At 42.0% G+C, this 14052-nt stretch overlaps 1 long non-coding RNA gene across 1 annotated transcript in view; it reads left to right on the top strand.

Annotated features, from left to right (window-relative positions):
• LOC310679981 overlaps window positions 1-12674 on the top strand; it is a 169504-nt gene extending 156830 nt beyond the window's left edge. The window contains exon 5 of the long non-coding RNA XR_014512581.1: window positions 12460-12674. This is a non-coding gene — a long non-coding RNA (uncharacterized lncRNA). The remainder of the gene's footprint in view (window positions 1-12459) is intronic.
• The last annotated feature ends 1378 nt before the right edge of the window (window positions 12675-14052 follow it).

Here is a 14052-nt window from a genome sequence, read left to right as displayed (position 1 = left end):
TCTGTTTTTGCTTGTGAAATGTTGGGAGCTTATATGAAAGCCATTGATCTGTTTTAATCTGCTCCAACAGCAAATGCAGGACAATTTAGTGAGTCAATCTCCCATAAGCATATGTTATTAATAGATTCTACTTCTGCAGCTTCTCAGTCCAACAATCCACAGATTACTTTATAATTTAGTGCCCTTAAAGTCAGAGGTGCAATATCCAAGGAGACTGAAATGTTCTCCTAATTACTTGATGTTTACATTTTTATGTCTACTTTATGTTCATTCATTCCCTAATGCTCAAATCATCCTGTTTGGCTTATATAACATGAAGATAGGCACTGTTGGCAGCATATATATAGCAGGCGACTAATAGTGTTGCAGATGTTATTCGATCCAGTAATATTATTGCTAGAGTAGTTGGAGAGAGAGATCTGGCACTAGGGTTTGCTTTGCTAGCTCATGTGCATGTTGTGTAGTCTGTGTGGTCACTGCTAAACTATCCGGCCTAAATCTTCATTTGAAGGCTTTCATTATTTCCCAGAACTGGTTGCAAATCAGAACAGTTTACATTAAAAGAAAAAGGTTTCAATGACTGTGTCATATAAGATTTTGCCAAAGCAAAGTCTCAGAAAATGTTTTCTTCCTCTCAAATCCATGGTGGAAATTGCAATAGCTAGAGTAGGGTCCATTTCCATTTATTACCACTGGCTGCTCTCTCCCCCATAGATCTGTGGTGTTGATGCACCTGTGGCTTCTAAATGCTGTTGATCTCCAACTCCCAGCATGGCCAATGACCAGGGATTGTGATATAGTATCCTATAGGTACAGCCTTCTCCAACTTAGAGCCCTCCAGATGTCTTGGACTACAACTCCCATCATCCCTGACCATTGACTATGTTAGCTGGGGCTGATGGGCATTAGGAGTCCAACAACATACGGAGGGCTCCAGGATGAGGAGGGCTGTGGTATAGCTTAGTATAGTATAGCATATTATGTAGTATAGTATGCTTGGTTGGAGCTGCAGCAAAAGTTCCCCATCTCTACATTATGGAAAATAATGTGACTGGATGCACAACAGAAAATGAAAAATTAAAGGAATCACAATTCAAGCATTGAAGAGACAATTGTATCTCTATCTGAAGCATTATCACCATCTGCAGGCCTTGCTCAACATGCAGGTCAGTCCGATCCATGTTTACTTGTAAATAAGTCCCGCAGTTTTCAGTAGGGCTTACTCCTAGGTAAAGATGCCTAGGACTGCAACCTCTGCGATACAGAAGAGTTGGGGGAAATGTCCTAAGAATAGTTTGTTGATTTTAAAGACAAGTCCAACTATTATCATATCTAATTTGACTCACTTAATTACACAAACTTGAAATGCCAATTCCACCTGGCTCTATAACCGATAATGACAGATCCATTTGGGATTTTGCCAGATTGAGGACAAGGCGAGTCCCAATAAATGCTTTCCTCATCTCAGCTTCCTGTTCAAAATGGAAAAAGATAGATTAGAAGCGCCTCCCATTTATTATCATCTGATGTTCCATCTGCCATATGCTGTCATAAAAGCTGTTTATAGGGGGTTTATGTATGCCAGAAGTTGTGAGGGGCAACAGCCTAGTAGCAGGACCATGCTGATATGTTACTATGGGTTCTCCCTTGTATATACAAAGAGGTGCCTTTCTTAGCTAAGAACTTTTAAACCTGCTTCAATATTTACGTGCCATAATGGAACTGCTTCCTAACTTTTGCCATGTGCTCTTACAAAGCTCATGCATTGTCTCTCCCTCTCTCTATCATAATGAAGGTTAAAGAGCAACATGGAATAGTCATGTTGAAGCCCTTGCAGATGCCTCCTGCAAGGTGAGTAACCTAAGCACATAGAAACTTGTCCAGCTCTGGTGGGGGGTGTCAGAACCTCAGTTAGTTAAGTATTTTTATTGATTTTTTAAATTTGGTGGGCACCTGCCCCCCCTGTCGTCGTCCCCTTGACTATGCCCATGGCTCACATGTTGACTTGCTGTGTCAAAAAGTCAGCCACTCACAAGACCAGCAAGAAGAAGGAGAAGGAGAAGGAGAAGGAGAAGGAGAAGGAGAAGGAGAAGAAGAAGAAGAAGAAGAAGAAGAAGAAGAAGAAGAAGAGTAGTAGTTTGGATTTGATATCGCGCTTTATCACTATCCAAAGGAGTCTCAAAGTGGCTAACATTCTCCTTTCCCTTCCTCGCCCACAACAACCACACTTTGAGGTGAGTGGGGCTGAGAGACGTCAAAGAAGTGTGACTAGCCCATGGTCACCCAACAGCTGCATGTGGAGGAGCGGAGACCCAAACCCGGTTCACCAGATTACGAGTCTATTGCTCATAACCACTACACCACACTGGCTCTCCTTTGTAATGGAGATACATCTTGTTTTACTTCAGTACAATTCTCTTATTAAATCTCCATGTTGTAGCAGTGGCCTAAGAAAAGCAAGACTGCTTGACTGTTGGAAAAACGACTAAGGTGACACACATTAGAATTTATTCACATTAGGGCTACGTATTTTCAATATCACAACTTTGAAAAAGCAGCCAAAAATTAATCTATGGAAGCAAATCTGGATCTAGAAGCAGCCTCATGCTGCAAACCTGCCTTTTATGGGGTGGCATACAACCGCATCCAGAACAACTTGATCATCCTTATCTAGTAAAACATCTTTCCAAAGTATTTTTGTCTTGTCTAGTTTTACCTTCCATTTATCAGTCCTCATTTCGCCCATTATTGACTCTAGGCACTTGTTAAAGCATATTCACTCCTATTGATGAGGAAGAAATTCTATTCAGTTTGAATTTAAAGATGAACCTGCTTCAGTCATAATTTCCAAAACAAGACATGAACTGAAACATAATCATCCTTCAAAATTTGCAATTTCTCTGAATCTTGTGATGTAGTTCTCCAGCTAAGTAATGTGTACAGAAATGTTGACACCAAGTGAAAGTCTGCATGAAAATGCATGTATTAGTGAAATTAACATACACAAATGCATTATTTTAGGCAAAATTGTTTCGTAATAGATGTATATTTCAGACATGATTGCATACTAGGAGAAATTCAAACTTAAATGTTGGAGAATGTTCATGAGGGCTTTTTTAAAAATGCAACCTGATGCGGAGAACTGAAAGAAACCAAATCGGACTCATTTGCCCATCCCTATCCACTGCTCTTACCTGATTCTAGTGATGGAAGATAAATTCATTTTGGGTAGCATTTTAATGTGAACCTACCTAATTTCACAACAATATGCAAACTGAAACAGGAAATTTGCAATTCTCTACATTTTGTGACTTGGTTCTCCAACAGAGAATGTGTATAGAAATGTATATATTATAAAGAGTGTGCATAAAGTATCAGTGACAATAACATATAAAGTGCATTTCATTAGAGAAAACTGCTTACAAGCAATGTGCATATAAGGAGAATTTTTTACTTAAAAGGTGGTAGTTTTTTATGAGGATTTTAAAAAATAAAAATAAAAAACTGATGTGGAAATGTGGAGAAGTAAAAGTTTGGGAAAATGAGAAATCAAAACAAAAATTGGTGGATTCATGCATCCCTGGCCCCAAACCGTTTAGGGCTTAAAATGTTAGTACTCAAGCATTCCCTCATACACTCCTCACAGCAGTCTCTTAAAGACCAACACATGTGTTGTGGCACAAGCTTAGTCTCTGAGGTGCCAAAAGACTCTTCCTGCCCCATTATTCATTTTTATTCTTTTGCAAAAGGACACCACAACTGCCCCTGTGGAATCTGTATAGGAAGCTGCCCAGGCTGAGGGTGCGGTTCGTTCAGGTAATCCCTTAATTCACAATCGAAGGGATAAACACCTTCCCCGCCCACAAGTTAAAGAGGGATATTCTTGAGAAGGCTTCCCACAGCAGGAAGGCAAAAAGAGAGAGAAGGTACTTGTGGAGAGAAGTCAGCTAAGTTCCCACGTGCTGCGATGCAACTGCAATATTTCATGTGGTTTTTCATAGGAGCTATCTAGTCATGGGGAACTAATTTCAATAAATGAGAAGAAAGGTTGTTCACACAGGTAAACAGGTGAGAAAAACGCAAGAAACCTACTCTTTCTGAGCACACCAGTTTCTCACATATGGTCAACACCCCTCCCCCAATTCCTTGTTTGGAGTCCTAGCTATAAAGGTGTCAGGGACTAGGCAGAGGAGGAGTGGTGGAGACCCCATCCAGTGGTGCCTCCCCATCCTGATGAAGAGGAAGACAGTATAGATTTACAACAGTGGTTTGCAGGTCACAGCTCAGAGGCAGATGAGGGGGAAAGTCGTGGCTGACACGGTGTCTTTAGAAAGCATTCCAGACCCATCTCCCAGAACCCAGCAAGCTGTAAAAGTAGGAGAGCAAAGTGCTCAAAGACAGAGGTCACGTAGCAGCACCCGTAGAAGGGACGAATGAGGAAGTGGGAGAGACAGGGGGTGGAGATTCACTCAGGTTCTATAGCCTCTCTCTGTAATAATGAAATAAAAAAGGACAGTGAGAAACTTTTTCTTGTCTTTATACTTTCCTGGGCAACCAGCTGGGAGCCGCTGACAGCATCCTGACAAAAGGTAAACACATGATGTTGTAATGATCATCCACAGAGGATTTTTTAAATTGCAGGGAAGTCCTATGCAAAGGCTGACACATGTATAAGTGCTGGGGACATCAGCCCTACACCACCTCAACAGCGACAATCAAGCTGTTGTGTGATAATTGCACAATTATCAGGTGAGTAACTAGGACTCACTTACGGTCCAGGTGGAGACAATATGGCTCCTGCATTTTGAGTGGGTTTTCCTCGCCAAAGAAAAGGGCCACCAAGTTCTACCGCACATGCACATTGCAAGAACCTGTCTGAGCACACATGCAGAGGAGAGTGGGCATGTAAATAATATTTATTCTTTGCCTGGGGAAGCCATTTTTAGTGCAGCATGAACTGTCAAAAGCTGCCATAGTTAATACTCATGTGTAAGTTAGACAACTTAAAAGGATTCCTACCCTAAATCAAGAAGAGGAACGATCTGTGGTAAGGTTAGGTAACCCTGGACTTCATTAAGTTAAATGGGAGGGAGGGAGCTTTAAATGCACTTCCGTCAAAATGTTGTATGTCAGCCTGCTGTGTTTGGGGACCCTCCTACTCATTCTGCTGCGTGGGGCCCTGGACTTCCATCCCAGAGTCCTGCCACGATGGAAATGCTTCCTAACTTTTGCCATGTGTCAGGCTGTGCTGTGGTTCCTGTACAATTGTGTGAAATATGCACAGCAGTGAGAACTGCCACACTCAATCAAAACACATTGTTGTGGGACTTCAATCTCTCTGGGTTTGCCTTTCCAACTCCCATCAGAAGAGGGTCATATATGGGGCAGCCTGCCCTTGTCCATCCCACACCCCTTAGCCATAGGTTATTCTCCTCCAGTTGTTCCCAGGCATACACACCCAGCCAGGTGAAACCAACAGTGACACTTGCCAAAGGAGGGCATGTTGTCTTTTCACACAGCAGCCAGTGTGGAGTCCCACACCGCAGCAGAGCCTGACTCACTGCTCCTTCAGTTCCCACACTACTTGCCTTGGAGAAATGCAAATTTGGTTCTGCATGCAAATGATCCTCTGGCAAGACCATTTTTTTTTGTCAGTCTGTGTGTGTGTGTGAGTGAGTGAGTGAGAGAGAGAGAGAGAGAGAGAGGGTGAATGAGTGAGTGAGTGCATGTGTGTCAGAGAATGGGGACAGGGAAGTGTTAGAAGGTTACCTAGGGGTCTTGAGCACCAGACCTTTCGCACCGAGCCCTGGATCTCCTGCCTGTTTTTCCATTAAAAATAAAATAAAATAAAAATGTATTACTTTGTGTACAGGGCTGCTGGGCATGCTGCAAAGCACAGCATTGATAAGGTCCTATTCAGACACCATCTTAATTTGCTCAGAGACCTCAAGTTGCATCTATAAATATAGATTAGCACATGCAGATTTTATGGAAATTTGCATCATGGTCCCGTTGCCTGAGTGATTTAATGTGATATCCATCCAGCAAGATGAGTTATTTGTTCTAATACCACTTTGAACTACTCGTGCTTTTCTGTACCAATATCATCGTTAGCTTCTATTTACACTTTACCTCATTCACTGCCTAAAAATAATATCCAGCCTCACTAAAAACTTGTGTATTCTAATTAGTGCTGGAGACAAAACTGAATAACTACCAGACACAACCTGAATAGTGTTTGGAAAAAGGTTCATCACAAGAATGACATGACCAGGTTTTTCTGCAAACCCCTCCCCTCACTTTTGCTCAACTTCTAGTTGATGAAGAGTCCTGAAGAACTCAAAATATTTGGTGCCATATATTATGATTCCATGTGGGTATTTGCATTTTTCAGAACACCATAACTTTCTAGAATGATGGGGTTATTCCTCAATTTTCAGTAACCGTTCTGGATAGTTTGCAGATATTGCCCAATGTCATCTTCAGCTGACATGGGTAACCCATGACCCTCCAGATGACATTCAACTATAACTCCCATCACACCTGACCATTGGCAAATGTCAGCTGGGGCTGATGGGAACTGGGGTCCAGCAACATCCAAGAGGGCCACAGTTTTCCCATTCCTGCTCTGTAGGGAGCTGCTAGGTCACTGCTTCAGTCATTTCCAAGGAAATAGAACATCCTCTTATTTACACACTGCTACACCCCTGAAGCATAGATACTACCAGCATGGCAAAATGGGGGGGGGGGGTAGCATACAAACCATGTAGCATTTGTCATATTAGGCCAGAAGGTAAATAAGGAAAATATGAGGGGCTGAATGTTACCACAGATGAGTGATGGATGAGTCAGACACCTATGTGTTCTCTCCCCAATTTGGCTCAGGGCCCTATTTGTTATCCAAGGTAGTAAAAACCCCTCCCCGCCTCTCTCACACACAGAATGTTTCCCTGCTGCTATTTCTTACCCTAAAGTACATTGGGGAGTTTTTGCAACTAGAGTCCTGAATTTACATCAGAGACAGCTGGGTTGAACTCTTTTCTACTCAACCACAAAACTTTCCAGGTCATCCTGAGAAGGCCACTATCTTGCCTAACAATCCTCACAGTCTTGTTGTGAGGATAAAAGCAGAGATGCAGGGAGCAAAGAACCATGTACCCTGCTCTGAGCTCCTTGGAAGAAGAGCCAAGGTAAAAACGTAATACAATAAAACAAAAGCTTACTGCTAACCGTACAACTATAGGCATGTGACACATTTCTCCATTATTTTAAAAACAGGTTTCATTTTTAAAACTGCTACTATTTATTTTTGTCGCAGGGTCTCCTATCCAACTTACTTGTGAGTAGCTCAGAATAATGTATTCCTATATCACATTGGCTCTCTCCCTTGCTTCCCAATAGGCTTCCCCCAACCAACCCGAGCCAGTTCCCACTGCGTCAGTTTATAAGTGCTAGAATTTAAGCAAGGTTTGGGGTGTCAAAAGCTAGTCTCCTATGTGAGGTGATAGCTAGACCCATGTGTGTATTTGACCTGTGTATTTCTAAGCCATCAGAAATTAGCATATGTTAATGGCTAATTAAGGCAAACTGGTGCTTCCTGTGATATGGTAAAAACTAATTAAGTCAGACTAATCCCTCTGGTAGGGATGCAGGTGGCACTGTGGGTTAAACCACAGAGCCTAGGACTTGCTGATCAGAAGGTCGGCAGTTCGAATCCCTGAGACAGGGTGAGCTCCCGTTGCTCGGTCCCGTTGCTCAAAAGCACATCAAAGTGCAAGTAGATAAATAGGTACCGCTCCGGCGGGAAGGTAAACGGCGTTTCCGTGCACTGCTCTGGTTCGCCAGAAGCGGCTTAGTCATGCTGGCCACATGACCCGGAAGCTGTACGCCGGCTCCCTCGGCCAATAAAGCGAGATGAGCGCCGCAACACCAGAGTCAGCCACGACTGGACCTAATGGTCAGGGGTCCCTTTACCTTTACCTTAATCCCTCTGGAAGTGGTAGCCTGGGGGGTAATGGACCATTAACACAGCACAGGATCAAAGGACTGGGGCCTCTCCCCAGGTTAGGAAAAGGGCAGCGTTTGGGTAAGCAAAGTTAGGGGCAAGCTGTGATCTAAGAAGACAAGCTTCAGAGCAAGGATGATGCTGTGCAGAAGAAGCAGGAAGAACCCCTCCATGGTAGGCTCAGGTTGTATATATGTGTAAATAAACCATATATCATAAAGACACCACAGTCTCTGCTGTGTTTCATTGTCCAAAAGTAAACACAGACCTGGTGTAAAGTATGGCTGGAACTCCCTGGAATCTCAAACTGCTCAGAGATTGGGGATGCTGTGTAACAGTATATTGTCAGCATTATTTGTGCCAAGGTGCATTAAGGTTGTCTGCTTAGTACAGCAAAATCTTATCTGCCACCCACTTTAGGAAAGGGGCGTGGTCATGTGCCCTACTTCACAGAGGACTACTTGAAGGCATACCTGGTCAAATCCAGTTGAAAGATTTTTTTAAAATCCTATGAAGGGAGAAGGAAGAGTAGGGGCCTTGGAGGTTGCCCAGCAACAGGGAGCAGCGACTAGCAGACTCAGCAGGCACCTGGTTACAGTCTTCCCCACGATGGAGAGATGTTTTGTGTTTCTATTCAAATTATAGTAATTGCATCTAAATTTGCACTTGTGCATATAAATTAGCATATGTACATTTGTGCAAATGTTTGTGTGTGTGTGTTTGCATGTGGTGATGCACTTCCTTTTTTTCTGGTGATGCCTAAACAGCCACCCAACTGGGAAGATACTCCAAACTAACAACCTGGATCTGGTTTCCAGGGCCTTCTGTCTACATCTTCTGATGGCTCAGAACTGCACTCCACTTTAGCCTCTCTGGCTTCTACCATCTAATTCTGCCAGGTGTGTAGGTGAGGCCAAATGGAGATGTGCAGGTATCTTGCAAATTCCAGCTCCCACCCTACTTGCTGCAATACCAGCAGACACATTCGCTTCCTCTCCAACTCTTTGGCTTGTTCAGTTTTTCAGTTAACGTTGGAAGGGCAAAGGCTCCGTAAGGTTTTAAACTTTCATTTCTACTGGTGGATTCCAGGGCAGTAAAATGTTTGCTCTGTCAACACAAACCTAATCCCAAGACTACAAACTCTATTAAAATAGAATGAAAGATGGGATTGCCCTTTAAACACAGCTAAGAATCTTGTTATAAAGAGCGCCCTTCAGTACAACAGCTTGATCTTGTAAGTTTTGCGCAGTGCTTCAAAGTCATGTGAACATGATACAGTTTATGGGCTCCTTGAGCACTACCTGGATAAAAGTATACGTTCAGATTCTGGATTTTTAAAATCGCACAAAGAACATAAAGTAAAGAAATATATGTGGGTGGTAAGCAACAGCCACTAGAGGAAAGACTCAGAGGAATTAGAACAATCATTTTCCACATATATATAAGAAAATCTGAGACAACCTTTCTTCTTTTGAGAAATGCTAGTGAGCTCTCCATAGAAACGCAGAAATACTGGGGAATTAATATCAAAGCATTAAAGAATTCTCTTCTATGTAGTATGAAATATGCAGAAAAGCACTCCACAACAGCATTATTATTATTTACATTCCACCTTTCCTGTAATTTGGCAGTACGTAGTTTTCCTCCTTTCCATGTTATCCTCATAACAGCTCGATGAAGTAGGTTATGTCATTGAGGAAGCATCTTTACAAGAAATGCTATGGGACCCTTTGTTCAAAAGCTGTTTGAGGAAACACATCAAACTAGCATTTCTTTAAGAGGATGGGGACAGTACTACTGATGTCACTAAGACGTCCTTGTGCAATTTGCTGTCTGCCATTTACTTATGCACTAGAGTCTAGTGACTGGAAGCTGCCTTTCAAATGCAAATAGTATCAGCAAGCATGAACATTTGCGTTAATAGCAGAACATATGTTGCTTAGTTACATTTGCAGCAAATCCATTACAGTACCTAGAAACAGCATTATAAAAAAATAAAAAATGAAAAATCAGTGCCAGTTTGTAAAGACTCTAATCAGACTAAAAACACACACACACTGTCAGCATGAGCTAAAAATAGTGATTTTCAAAAAGAAGTGTTCAAGAGAAGCTCAACAAGCTATTCACTGGAGAGAGACCACACTTAGGGAGTCTTCCCTTCAAATTCAAGTATTCTCCATGGGGACAGAAACTAAGAAGTAAATTCAACAAATGAAGATGCAAGTGTTGCATTTACTAATGCTAAGGGTTGGTCAGCATTCTGGAATGGGTGTGTCATGGAACCTCTCCTGCCCTATTGCAATCTGTACAGTGGTACCTCGCAAGACGAATGCCTCGCAAGACAAAAAACTCTCAAGACGAAAGAGTTTTTTGTTTTTTGAGTTGCTTCGCAAGACGAATTTCCCTATGGACTTGCTTTGCAAGACGAAAACGTCTTGCGCCTTTTTCTTAAAACCGTCAATGCATTCCTATGGGAAACCGTCAATGCATTTCCTATGGGAAACCGTGCTTTGCAAGACGAAAAATTCACAAGACGAAAAAACTCGCAGAACGAATTAATTTTGTCTTGTGAGGCACCACTGTATCTGATTTCTCCAGCATCTTTCAGGTTCCAAGTGCATTATGGTTTTTTGTAGACCACTTTGAGGCTTTTTTCTGCAATCAAGTGGTGCATAAATTTTATGAAACAAATAAAGAGACATTACAGGCTGGGTGGAATCATAGTGACAAGCTCTGCTCCCTGCCATATGTGCATTATTCACCACACATCTCACTTTGCTTTTTACAGAGTTCTCAACTGCTTGCAGAGTTGGTGCATGTGTGCAAACAAAATACACATATGACATGGGGCAGGGTTTGCAACCATGATCCTGCTACCTTCCATGCATAACCATGGATAATCAGCCTCATATAAGCAACATTCACATAGGGCTTAATACCATAGAGTAAGCTCTCCTGCCAAGCTTAGCTAGGTCACCCCCTCACCTTGAGAGGAAAATAAAGGTATTGTTGTACCTTGCTCTACCTGAGAAGCTCAGTGTGCAAAGAGGTCTGAGCTGGTTGCTCCAAATTCAGATTGCATGGCTTTAATAAGCCTCTCTTGAGTTCGTAGACCAATAATTTAGGAACTTTCACCACTGTAACTAAGCAAAGTTTTACGCTTGTTTTTTTCTGACTGTTGTATAGAAAAGCACATGAACCTGACCTTTGGAGTTTGGAAGCAAACCATTTTTAAGTTACCCAATGTGTGGTCTCTTTATCAAAAAGCTAGGTAATCTCCACATGCTCCCTTTTGTGGCTAGTGTAATTATTTTCTCTCTCTTAAATAAATGAAGAGATTTCATTATGCTATTTAACAAATTTTGGACAAATGTGGGGACTATCTACCATTTTAAAAAGCCTTCTACACCAAAAGCATTTTAGAAAGAGAGAAAGTGTTAAGCTGCTAATTGAGCGCTCCTGTCTCCCGAAAGTCTTCTATACGCACTTCAAAAGGAGTTGCTGTTGTGATGAACCCTCAAATTAATGAAGATGCCTGGAGAAGAAAACTGAGCTCTGCTAGAAATGGAGCACCAAGAGGGAAGGATGAGGAACAGATGAAAACTTAGCCAACTCCTCCATGAAAAATCTGACTCCTCTTCTCTGCCTCATATTTGGATCTCGTCAGCCACCCCATTTAATAATCTGTGAAGCCTGAAGACTAGAAAGAAGTGAGTACTGAAACTTACATTATGTCTAGATTGAAACCATTGCAATTAGTAATTCTGTGGATTTCTTTTTAAAAGTAAATTGCACATGCAATGAAAATACCCTATTGGGATTCCGATAACAGTGCGCTCGTGGTGTTAAAGATTCCAGGCCAGTGTCCCACACCCAATTGCGCATGCAATTTCCTTTCTAAAAAGCCATTCACACCACTGCTACTTTTGTGAATAGTGTCAGGTGTAGTTTGCCGATCATTTTAATTGCTAATCCAGGCCAGTCATTCCATTCAGTGCAGTCAATGAGATACCAAGCTCCCCATGCCCAGGACAACCCCTATTCACCCCTTCCTTGTGTAGTCTGTTTTTTACTGCTTTTCCTGCGGTTGTACAAACAAGGTTACTGAGCTTGCCCTTTAGCAAGAAAAGAGTTAGTTCTTAAACAAAGTTATAAAATGCCATCATCACATCAATTCACTCTGTCTCACAGGCAAACTCTGCTCTACATGCGTATTGTTGGGAGCAGCAATTGCTTGCTTCCGTGGTTGTGCTTCAAAATAAACTTCACACCTGCCTATTTGTTCAGCTCCGCATGTGAACTTTGTGGTGATGAAAGGTGCTGGATTGACAGCCCTGGGGAAGGGAAGCCATCTTGACACACAAAGAAAAACAGCTCAAGGAGGCTTTTCTCTACTACAGTGGTACCTTGGGTTACCTCTACTACAGTGGTACCTTGGGTTACATACGCTTCAGGTTACATACACTTCAGGTTACAGACTCTGCTAACCCAGAAATAGTGCTTCAGGTTAAGAACTTTGCTTCAGGATAAGAACAAAAATCGTGCTCCGGCGGCGCGGCAGCAGCAGGAGGCCCCATTAGCTAAAGTGGTGCTTCAGGTTAAGAACAGTTTCAGGTTAAGAACGGACCTCTGGAACGAATTAAGTACTTAACCCAAGGTACCACTGTATACAGCTTGTTAGAATTTGGCCTAAAGCAGAGGAGCAGGCCTGTTCTCTCGTTAGATCACCAATACGTTGACTACTAATCAAATCAGGATTCTTAAAATACAAAACAAGAGATATGGAGAAAAACAATGGAGCATATTAACAGCAGCAGTTCTACAATGCTCTAAATAGTGCGGCGAAATTCTAGAATATCAGTAATAAACAATTCGCATTCCGTATAGAAATCCAATTCCAATTATCTTCAGTGAAAGAGAAATGAGTAATATTCCTTCCAGCAATTCAGTTTTCACTCCTCAGGGCACAAGGATGAAGACTGATTATTTGAAGACTCATTTGTGAACTCCAGGGTATATACATGTTTCAAGTAGCTCATGGGTAAGGTGAACAAATGGAGGTGAACTGGATGTGAGGAATGAGAGTTTAAGATCACAAGGGCTAGGGTAATTTGACTGTCAAGAGAATTATTCATTAATGCCACAGAGGCAGCTTACAAACACACCTGACAAGGATAACAACATTACTTTTGTTAGTTTCAATGCAATAGTGATACTTGGTTATACTGGGTTTATTTTAATTAAAGGTAAAGGTAAAGGACCCCTGACAGTTAAGTCCAGTCACAAACAACTCTGGGGTTGCGGCACTCATCTCACTTTATTGGCCAAGGGAGCCGGCGTACAGCTTCCGGGTCATGTGGCCAGCATGACTAAGCCGCTTCTGGCGAACCAGAGCAGTGCACGGAAACACCGTTTACCTTCCCGCCGGAGCGGTACCTATTTATCTTCTTGCACTTTGACATGTTTTCGAACTGCTAGGTGATACTTGGTTATACTGGGTTTATTTTAATTATCATAGCCCAATTTCCTTTGATTTGACAATATTATTTCAGTAGCCCAACTTGATACAATACTAAGGGTGCAATCCAATGCACACTTATTTGGGAGTAAGGCCCATTAAACTCAATGGACCTTAATTCTGAGTAGACGGTTACAGAATTGTGCTGCAAATGCCAGGCTGGGGGTCTAAGTTTGTTGAGAGAGAGATTTCCGTAAATGAATAAATACAGCCAAGAGCGCTCATGTCTTGAGATGTCCATTCTGTGTCTAATCCAGAAATCATCAATTCACTGCAGATATATCAAGCTACTGAAATGCATGATTTTAGTTCAGGACGTACAATGCTCCCAGCCCCTATTGATCAAACAAGCGGTTACAGGTCACATTAACTATGAAAGATGCAAAAAACATGTTCAGTTAACTGTGGTGTGTAAACAAGGCTGCAACTGAAAGAAAAGTCAGTGTGACACATGCTTGGAGTCAATCAGTAGAACACTAATTACCTTGACAAGCAGAAAGGAACTAATTGTGACAATGATTATGGGGCA

The sequence above is a fragment of the Podarcis tiliguerta genome (assembly GCF_965153285.1).
Source record: "Podarcis tiliguerta genome assembly, chromosome: 6".
Taxonomy (NCBI): Eukaryota; Metazoa; Chordata; class Lepidosauria; order Squamata; family Lacertidae; genus Podarcis; species Podarcis tiliguerta.
The sequence above is the reverse complement of the archived record's forward strand: the minus strand, read 5'-3'. Positions and strand labels throughout refer to the sequence as shown.